The 10,155-nt window shown below is 41.5% G+C and overlaps 1 protein-coding gene across 3 annotated transcripts in view; it reads right to left on the bottom strand.

Annotated features, from left to right (window-relative positions):
- The window catches only part of mapk8b (mitogen-activated protein kinase 8b), a 37,625-nt gene extending 30,458 nt beyond the window's left edge, over positions 1-7,167 (bottom strand). For all 3 annotated transcript variants that reach the window (XM_086302979.1, XM_086302978.1, XM_086302980.1), the window contains exon 1: positions 6,880-7,167. The gene's annotated coding sequence lies outside the window, so the exon portion shown is untranslated. The remainder of the gene's footprint in view (positions 1-6,879) is intronic.
- Positions 7,168-10,155: the final 2,988 nt, after the last annotated feature.

The following is a 10,155-nucleotide window of genomic DNA, read 5'->3' as shown; positions in this document are numbered from 1 at the left end:
ATGCAGCCCATACCATCAGTGATGCAGGCGTTTGAACTGAGTGCAGATAAGAAGCCCAATGGTCCCTGTCTTTTTCAGTCCACAGACTAAACCAAATTAAACCAAATGCACCTTTTAACTCGTGTGTCTTTAAACCACACAGTCAGATTGTTTTGGTTATTCTTGTGTTTAGGATCTCTCTCTTTGCACTGGTCTCTTTGGCTCAACTACATGCTGGATTGGGTTCATAACCCTCTTTGGCTCTCGGAAGAGGTGGACACATCTTTCTCCCTCTCCCTCCCTTATCTTCCCTGCTGCTGCTTCTATGTGTTTGTCTAGTCTCGTCTAACTCTAACCCTCAAAGAGTTTCCCAGTCTTGTTCTCTAAAACCTAAAGAATTATGGATTTGATCAACTGCTCCTGTAATGGAATTGACACCCTGCTAGGCTTGGGAGAGCCCGATTGTCCTGCGGAGACATTTGCTGCCGGATACTCGATGGTCGGTTGCGTCGTGTGTCTGGCGACACTCTCGATGGAGGACAATGAACGACATCTACCAATTTGGAACCAGGATAACAGAGTTCGGGCTGATTGGAGCTGGCTTATCGAAGAACAAGAAGCGACTACAGCTGTTCAAAATCCCATAAGTCTGGCAGACATGATAGACGATAGCAGGGCTTTGAGTACTCAGACTGTGTTTTGAACGCAATATGGATAAAATCTTGGAGAAGAACAACGGGAATTAAGATAATTGGTGACCAGTGATGGACATTAGACCAACTGTAAAAATTGGATGCAGTTGTTCGCACTAAACAAAAACATTCATCATCTTCACTCATGCGGCCCCCCCGGCGCCAGCTGAAGGCCTGTCAAGGTTGAAGCTGACTGGAACAACAAATTCTTCCCATGATAACAGGATTGTTGTCAGAACTCTTTGTCCCTCCTTCAAGGCCACCTGGGTCCACTGGAGACTGTTGACCTTCGCTTAACCGGGCGTGGTGACACTTTCTCTCAGCTGAACACGGGATACACACATGCACACACACGAAACATGTACACTGATACTGACACGCCCTCACTATCACCCTCCCTCCCCCGAATCCAACGCCTCCTGCTTACCTCCCATCCAATGTGGACAACGGATCAGCTGGAGGCGCAATCGAAGATTGCAGCGCTCCCAGATCAGCTGTACACACTGGAATACTCTCCCATGTTGCTTGTCTGTGTTTTATTGTGTTATGGTGTGTTGATTAGAGATGGGTATCGAAACCTGGTTCTTGTTGAGAACCGGCTCCCACTGTTTCACTGACGTCATTCAGTTCCAGTCGCCCTGAATGACGTCACCACGTTGCGGAGCGTCATTTACCTGGCAGGAAACACGGCGCCTAAGCGGCTCAAACGCTCAAAAGTTTGATTACACTTTACGAGAACGGATGACAACAGGGCAACTTGCAATACTTGCAAAGTAGATATTTCATTTAAGGGAGGAAACACTACGAATATGCAAAAGCATTTGCTCACAAAACACGCGATGACCTTAAATGAATGTCGTGTTTTTAATTCCGCTCCGGACTCGTGAATCTCAACCCAGCAGCAGCGGTAACGTTTGCACGTCCTCTCCCGTTAATGCGGCGGATAAATAATCAACTAACAGTGCATATTATGTTAGCGCGATCTGTCTTATTACAAAACCTGCCATTGCTGTGCATTTAGGTGACCATGATGAGAGAGACAGACAGAGTCTGGCTCAGATGCTGGCAGTTCTCGCTGCAGTCTACCGGTAGCGTCTCCTTTCAGGCCAGGATAGACGAATGTCACCGAGCAGTGACTAAGTTTGTGGTAAAAGGCTTGCACCCATTTGCCACAACAGATGCCCTGATTTTCGGTAAGTGAATGTGTTTAATTGTAGGCAGGGACATTACTGGATATTCTTGTGTAATTGCTACAGAAGAATATTTATTTTTTTATTTTACATTTACAATTTTTTTTCCTGGGGACCCTGTGACACCCCATTGAAGAGCCGTAGGCTGTGGATCTCTTAAGATGTCACTGTTGGGTTTGTAAGGCCATGTTACTCATAAATTTCTATCTTGTTCAAAGAGAAGATATAAAACAAAAGTTCTAAGCTAATCGACCTTAGTGTTCTCCTTTTTTTTTTTTTTTTTTTTAAAGAATCGATAAGAGAATCGTTAAAGAATCGAATCGTTAAACAGAATCAAAAATGGAATCGGAATCATGAAAATCTTATCAATACCCATCCCTAGTGTTGATATCTGTGCATTCCTGTATTATCCTTTTGTGTAACACATTTCGATGTTTTTTTTCCCCCTTGCTACCTGGCCTGACCTGTCTCCCCAATGTGATGTTTGTGTATTGTATGTACGGTTGGCAAGGTCTGTCATCTCGGTTGTGAGCAACTGCAACTGACAAATAAAGGCTATCTCATCATCATCATAATGCTCAGGTCAGGTCTCACTGTGTAAAGCCCCACTAGTTTGTTTTAATAATTTAAATTATCCAGTTCAGCTAGATGGACCTATGAAGATATTTAATTTTTCTCACTTTGCATGCTGCCGACTACCAAGGCGACAGTAAAACTGCCAGCTGACCAGCTTTTGTTGAATCAAAGGAAAAGAAATTGTCATCAGTATGTTTCTTCAAAGCAGCTCTTAAATGAAGTTAAGTATGAAACAGCAATGGTTTTAAGGATTCAGTTTTCAATCATTTAATTAGACTACTATAGCAACTATGCAAGAATTTACTAGAACAATTATGTCTAGCGTAACTTTGACAGCGAATACTCTGAGGCCTCCACGTCGCTTTCATATTCAGTTCCCCATTCAATCCAAATGAGCTCAGCTTCTTTCATGTACAACATTTAGCCGCATCCACCACAAAGCAAAAATGTCAGCTTTATTTGCCAGAGGTATCCTTCTGCGCACAGACCAGAAATACCATGCAAAACACTCCTGGACACGCTTTTCAGAAAAAGTCATTTAGCATATCAAATATAGGCCACACAGGAGGGAGAGGGCGTATTCAAGCTCTGTTTTACTTAGTATGTGTAGCTCTATCCCAGCGCTGCAAAGAGTATGTCTAAACAAATGGTACATGATCATTTCTCCTATGTGAAGGAAGAGCAGTGCAAAGGTTTTCAGGATCCCTGTGAGACAGGTAAATCCCCAGCTTCCTTTTAAGATGGAACTCAGCAATCTGATGGAGTGTATCAAGCTATCAGCCCCATCAACCTCAGTTGTTAGAAAGCAGCGAATCGTGCATGTGTGGAAGCCTGCATGAAAATAAAATAATCTATGTAAAGGAATTGTGGAGCTGCAAATCAAGTCAACCTACACAGGTAGGTTTGAACCACTTGAATAAGAAATTATAATCACAACAGCACAAACCTAGACGACCACAAAGGTAAGACGGGCCAAGATCTACATATAACTGAATGGGGAAAAAAAAAGAAGCAATCATTTCTGTCTCAACATGAATCAGGAAATATTTAACTGTGCAAGAAGCTGTTAAACTAGCTTATTAATTATTTAGTCTGTACAGGTAAGATTCTGCAGTTTTCCAGATGAAAACCAAGCAGGACTCCGAGTGTAAGCTGCTCTCACCACAGCCAGGCTGGCTTTTGAACGCTCTGCCAGGCCCAAGCATCAGGGATGTTTTCTTAAGACACCAGCTCCAACCATTTAATTAGCTAATGTATGTTATTATCCTGCTCTTAATGATAAATGTTTTTACACATGTGAAAACATACTGAAGCAGCTCAGTAGAACTAAGGTTTAAGACATCTCTTAAAGAAAAATTGCCATAGCAGTGGCGCAGGTTTTTTGACAACTGGCTCAGTTATCAATTAGGATTCGTTTGTACATGCTAATCTGAAAATAAATGACAATACTACAGCACTACAGTATTTTTAAACCCATCAACCCGCTTTTATAAACACATGTGGCACATGAAAGTTGCAGCTGTATCAGAATTCAAATTAAGCACATGTGGCACAGCTACTGCCATCCACTGACACACTGGTGGTGGGCAAATAAGGTCTCTGACAGCCAGACAGAACTAAACAGATAACTGTGTCAAAAAGTAGCAGATATGGCTTCTGAACTGCCGCTCCTGTCCAGATATTCTCCCACACAGCTGTCCATCACGCTGTCACTGCTGGGAGCTGATCCTTCTTTTCCCATCTTGTCTACCTTTGTTCCGTTTCACCCAGAAAAGAAAAACCATAAACGCGAAATTCTTGCAAATATCAAACAGTTCCAAGTTATCTGGGTGACCACAGTCGATTCCACCAGCAGTATCGCTTTTTATCTTCAAAGCGCTCGCACTCAGCCAAAGTAGCTGCTGCTGATAAGAGCTCACAAGGCCTTATTCAGTGCCAAATTCTGGTACCAATGAAGGCCCTGAATGACACTTCTCTCATGGCCATCTGCAGACACAAACCACGGGGGGTTTATTGTTAAACTTCCTGTAATCTTGGCCTAGATTTCAAGCTGTCTGACAAACTGCTGATCAAGTAATTGACAATACTCTGAATAAGAAAAACCTAAATTTTAAAAAAAGAAAAACAACAACAAAAAAAACCCCAGGCAGTTAATTTGTGTGAGTATCACATGCCTCATGGTAGCAGACAGGAAACACACCACAAGAAAAGCTTAACCAATCTATAAAGCAGAGGGGCACATGCTATAATACCAGTAAATAGACCCATCCCCTAGGCTCCAGACTGGGGATCTGCTCATTCAGCTTTTTCCAGTGCTGATAGGATACCAATACCTTGGCTTTAGGTATCTGCCAGTATCAAATAATAATCTGATACCAGAGTTAATGAGCTGTAATCTTCACTCTGAGGATGACACTGGGAATTATTCTTTTAATGTGTGAGACAACATAAGGCTTGACTTTAAAATAAATAAATTTAAAAAAAAAAATGGGTTAGAACAACAAAGGGACCCAAAGCATCCGATGCCACCTCCGCGACGTTTAGAAGAACACCATGCGCCGAAAAGGAGGCAGTGGAAAGCAGAAAGCAGTCTCAGGTGTGATTCCATTTTCAAAATAGTGCTTTCTGCATTATTTGTAGCTCAAAATTCAATACAAGGCAATACATCTAATCTGAGGAAACGCCTGGTCAAACACAAAATATTCCTACAAACTGAAGAGTGCACTGTTTGACAGCCTGAAAGCCTATTTCAATTAGGACCTGCAGGTAGCATCATCATTGTTGTCGCCAACATATAAGAAGTTCAGCTCATGGATGATGATGAAAATTTTAGAATGGTGACAATCTACAGGTACCGAACCAGGCAGCTGGATAAGCTGCTGACAGACTGGATTTTCCCCCCACCCTGTCGGCTAGTTTAGCATTTTTAAACTGGCTCCGCTTAAGTGTCTTATCAGCATGCTGTTTACAGTAAATAAATGCATTATATGAGACTGCACGTCCACAACCCAAGTATGTAAACATAACTGATAACAGTCTAACATTACTATTTAATACTGTAGTAGCAAACACTGTGACAGCGATGTCAAATCACAGACGACGTCTGAAAACAACAAAGACGACCGGAGCAGTGGGTAAAATGTTGCAGATAACGAAGAGGACGTGTCACAATTCATAATATACAAAAAAATGATTGTTTCCGTTTCCTGCTCAGAAATTCTGGGCCCTTCTTTTAAGAAGCTTAATTTATTTAGGTTAATGTATATGATATTAGGGCCTCTGGAGGCAAAAACAAAGCAATATGGACCAACCTTTTGTGTCCATAATCTAAAAGTGCAGAGAGGCACAACCGTCTCTGCTCTCAGCTGTGACTGTTTGAACTGTGACGTGCTGGGTTAATTGTTGTATTTGTGTTAGGGCTGGTCCCAGCAGAAGAATTAAAGCAGGACGAGCACTGCATCGCTACCGTGATGACTGGTTTTATGTCAAACAATGACTCCACTCTCCAAAAAAAATGATGCTACACACTTGTGTCTACTAATAAAATGGCCTGCTGATGGGTGTCTAGATACAAACAGTTGTCACAAAAAGACAACACAAATCAGCTGAAACCATGGTAAAATTCACAAGTTAAGAGGCTTATAATCCCTCGGACATTTCAGTATCAAGATGTCAGAGTGGGCTCGATGTGGATTCATAATCCTGGCTCTGCAGGCTACCTTTTGCTTTTGGTGCAGGAATCAGATTTCTTGGATCTTTTGGCCTGACCATCCCTGTCCTCTTGGCAGGTTGTTCCCAAAAGCCCCGCTAGCAATGTGCAGTGCACTGTGAGAGCTGCATCGCCCAAATATGACGACAGAAGCACTTCAGTGTAACCAAGATGCACATATTGAGTGCACAAGCTGCAACCTGGGGTGATTTCTGCCTAACCCAACTTTGGCCATATAATAAAATTCTTAATACAGCTAATAATCTCGTGTGTTAGATAAGAAACACACAATCCTCTGATCTCATCCCTGTTTATAATAAAGACAGGAGCTAAGAAATGCTCTCACACTGATGCAACTGGCAAAAAAAGGAGTACATTTGTCAATCTGCAGGTTAAATCATCACATTAAAAACACACACAAGCACAAAGACTGCAGTCTGAGCCTGATACTTTTATACCTCTGTGACACCACCCGGTTCACGCTTGGCGGTGTAAGCTGTGCTAATGACATGGATAGGTATACTTCCCAGTGTAGCCGCTCACTCTGGTTGCCTTGTACCATTTAGGCCAGACCTGTCCTGCCTGCTGTGGTGCTGGTCACCCTATACGTTATGGTGACACCTATTTAGAGTAACGTGTGTGACCCACATTTGTCCGTTCCCCTCCCAGCAGTTGACAATAACACGTCAAACATGTCTCAGTGGGAGAAAAAAAATCCATATGTCGAGCTCACCCCTCTCTGGTTAATTCCAACAGTGTCGACCCCGCAGTCGCCACTCGCTGCCTGCTGCCGGAGACACAAGCTGGACGGTGTTTAGGAGGAAAACAGCGCTTTAATCCCTTTCTTCCCTCCGGTTACACTCCCGTTTCGTCACACTAGCAGGCTGGGAACACCGCAAGATACATGTGTAGCTTCTACGCAACCTAGTCTCAGTGCTTCCGCGACCCAGGCAGTTTCTGCCATTTCATACCAACGTCGTCGAAACCTTCCGATGTTTCCTCGGCTGCACAATGAGAACCAGGGGGCGTTCAAAACCGCCTGCGCGTTCCCGGCGGCTACGTCTGCAAAGCGGAAGCGACGGTTTTGCAACGTTTTGGAATGATGTCGCGTTCAATGGGAATGGGTGGATGTTAACTACTTGCTAAAGGGTTATTTAAAAACCTGAAAGGTACAACTACTCATCTTCTACTGAAAACGTTATACAAAAGTGACGAGTAACATTTAAAATAGCGCTAACAAAGTATTATCAGTTTTATAGCTGTTTTCTACACCTAGCTATCAAGCAAATGTAAGACAGGTTCACATAAAAAATAACAATGAAAATAATTTTGTCCTGAATGACAATTTAAAGGTATTTATAGACTACTTTTATGAGGTGTAGCCTTTGCTTTACTTTTCTAGATAAAAACCTTTCATTAAAAGTACAAAAGTTGGTCCATAGCATCATACTTTGTAACATTTTGACTTATCAAGGCCTCAAAATCAACATATATCCCATACATATAATTAAATTATGTATAAGTAAAATACATATGACATTTTATTCAGCACCCTACACAGATTTGGTGTTGGAGAGGCAGTCTCCCATTGAGTAAGAGAATGGTACACAGACGGGCTCACACCACAAAGATTCACACAACAGCTCACTATCTCCATCTTTCTTTGCCATTTTCACTGACCTGCTCACTGCAGCAGCGCTAATCAGTGATGCCCAATTGTCAGATCAACACCTCGAAATAAGAAATCACACAGTGGACTTCAATATTTCATCGCTATTTCATAGCTTATGAACTGCAATATTTATCATTCCAGCCCCACATTTTCTAATATATAATTATACACAGCTTTACACATCAATTACCTTCTTTTATTTAGCTGTTTATCCATTTTTTATTATAGTAAGTTTATTAAATCAATTTCCATTCCTTGTCCTGTCAGTACCTTGTCTCCACACTTCATCCTGTTGTCTATATAGAAAAAAAAAGCTTACTCTGGCAGAGAATGGGGGAAATGCAGACGTCTCTACGAAGTGCTCTTTCATATGTTAGGGTAATAAAAGAAGTAATTAAGCAGACAAAAAAATATATAAAACTGCCTCCCCAAAATGGCACAGTTTTCTCAAGGAATATTTAACTTTTGAGCCTGTCTAATTACAGGACTTTATAGTACTGAGGTATCCGAGGTTGTAACCTACATGATTTACAACCGAGTTGTTATTTTGCAAGTTTTTAAACGCAAAGCTGACTACTAATGATGTAGATTGTCAGCATACTTTAAACAAAAGAACCTGGGCCCAATGAAACATAATGCTTGCCTGTCCACAGATGCATAAATCCAAGTTTCAGAAAATCACTTTTAGAGAAGTCACATGAAGCTGTCAGTAGCTGCATGAACACACTGTGTTTATTCCTGCTTTAACCTAATGTGTCACTAGTAGTTGAAGCATCAGATTAACACAGTGCTGCCTACAATGGATTGGTGCTTTGCTGCCCCATCTGTTGTTAGCTTGCCCTGCAAATCCAATTATGTTCTTAGTTTCCCCGGTCTAAAAATAGTAGAAAATAAGGGAAAACGCAGAGGGCCACGTCATTAGATGCGAGCACAGGGGAAATTTGTGCTATGGGTTCTTTTTCTTGTGATGAGGAGATGACTGGGGTGTCACGAGCTGCCAGACGGGAGCGCCGGGATGAGGGAGAGGTGGGTGGAACGGCAGCAAGGGATGAATAAGAGGAGGAAGGATTAGGTTCAGAGAAAGGAACTTAAGAAGAATCTCTCCAGATACTGGATGAAATAAGGTAGGCTCCATAATGCGTGGAATGCAGATTTTATCGTTTATAGCCTGAGCAGCGCTCATCCGACAAAGTGTAAAAGTGTGTGTTTGCGTACAGTCACACAGTTTGTCACCAAAAGTCAGCATGTTTTGTACTTTATCCTTTGTGTCAGCTGCTATAGCTACTCACTTTTTATTCTAGAACAGTGCTGGTAAGTTTGCAGAACAGGGAGCGGTTGAGGAAGGCAGAAAACACCCATTTCAATCCCACACACAGTGAGTGAGATACAGCTTATTAATAAGAAAAACAGGAGTATTTTACTGAGCCGCCTTCATTTTTATCTGTTTGTGTGTAAGTGACACAGAGCAACTGAAGTCATTCATCATGTGCTCTGTGTGAAGAGAAAGACTGTGACTTTTGTCATTTATGTCAGCAATGCAGTGACTTACTTTCTCTGCAGGAGTTTTTATTTGGAGCTGTGATTTTTAAATCAACTGATGTACTTTGCCTTATTTGTGTCAACGAATGTGTCTGCATGCCAATAAAACATCTTTAAAAAAGAGGGCTTTTCATTGAAGGCATTTTCAGTGTTGGGTAAAACTACTTTGAAAGTATAGGTTTGATTGATGCATCTGAAAGCAACTTGAGGTTAGTATCTTGCCCGAGAATATTTGGCATGCAAACCCACAACCCTCTGATTAGTGCTCTACCTCCTCAGCCACAGCCACCCCAATGGAGTAAGCTAGTTTGGTTAAAGCCAATGTTAAAGTAAATATAAGCAGGTAAAAATCAAGGATTATTGCATTTTAATGTGTTCAGTTGTGACCCATCCTGCATATCTTCCTGAACTGTATTAAGTATGTATTGTTTAAAATACATATATTAAATTTATAGGATTGGAAATTGATAATAGTGATGAGCAATAAGCCGTGTTTCATGTTCCTGCTCAGTACACCGGATGTTTTCACTTACTGGAAGCTTCTCAAGGTAATTTAGCACTTCAGAAATCCTTTAACCTACGCACATAAGTGCTTTAAATGTGCTGATCACCACGCTTAGCTCAGCAGGCTCTTAGTTAGCACTGATAAAGAAACTGATTCAAAAATACACTTACAACATCTAACGTTTTCTGTTTCCTTATCTTTCATTTAATCTTCAGATGTGCATATCAGTATGATTTGTTAAGAAAATACGCTAAGCACTTGTCACAAGAGCTTTCATTTAAATATAATTCTAA

Source organism: Aulonocara sp. 'chitande type north' Nkhata Bay, linkage group LG8, assembly GCF_057382095.1.
Source record: "Aulonocara sp. 'chitande type north' Nkhata Bay isolate Kocher_YH1m ecotype deep benthic linkage group LG8, A_spYH_male_GT1.1, whole genome shotgun sequence".
NCBI classification, from domain to species: Eukaryota; Metazoa; Chordata; class Actinopteri; order Cichliformes; family Cichlidae; genus Aulonocara; species Aulonocara sp. 'chitande type north' Nkhata Bay.
The sequence above is the reverse complement of the archived record's forward strand: the minus strand, read 5'-3'. Positions and strand labels throughout refer to the sequence as shown.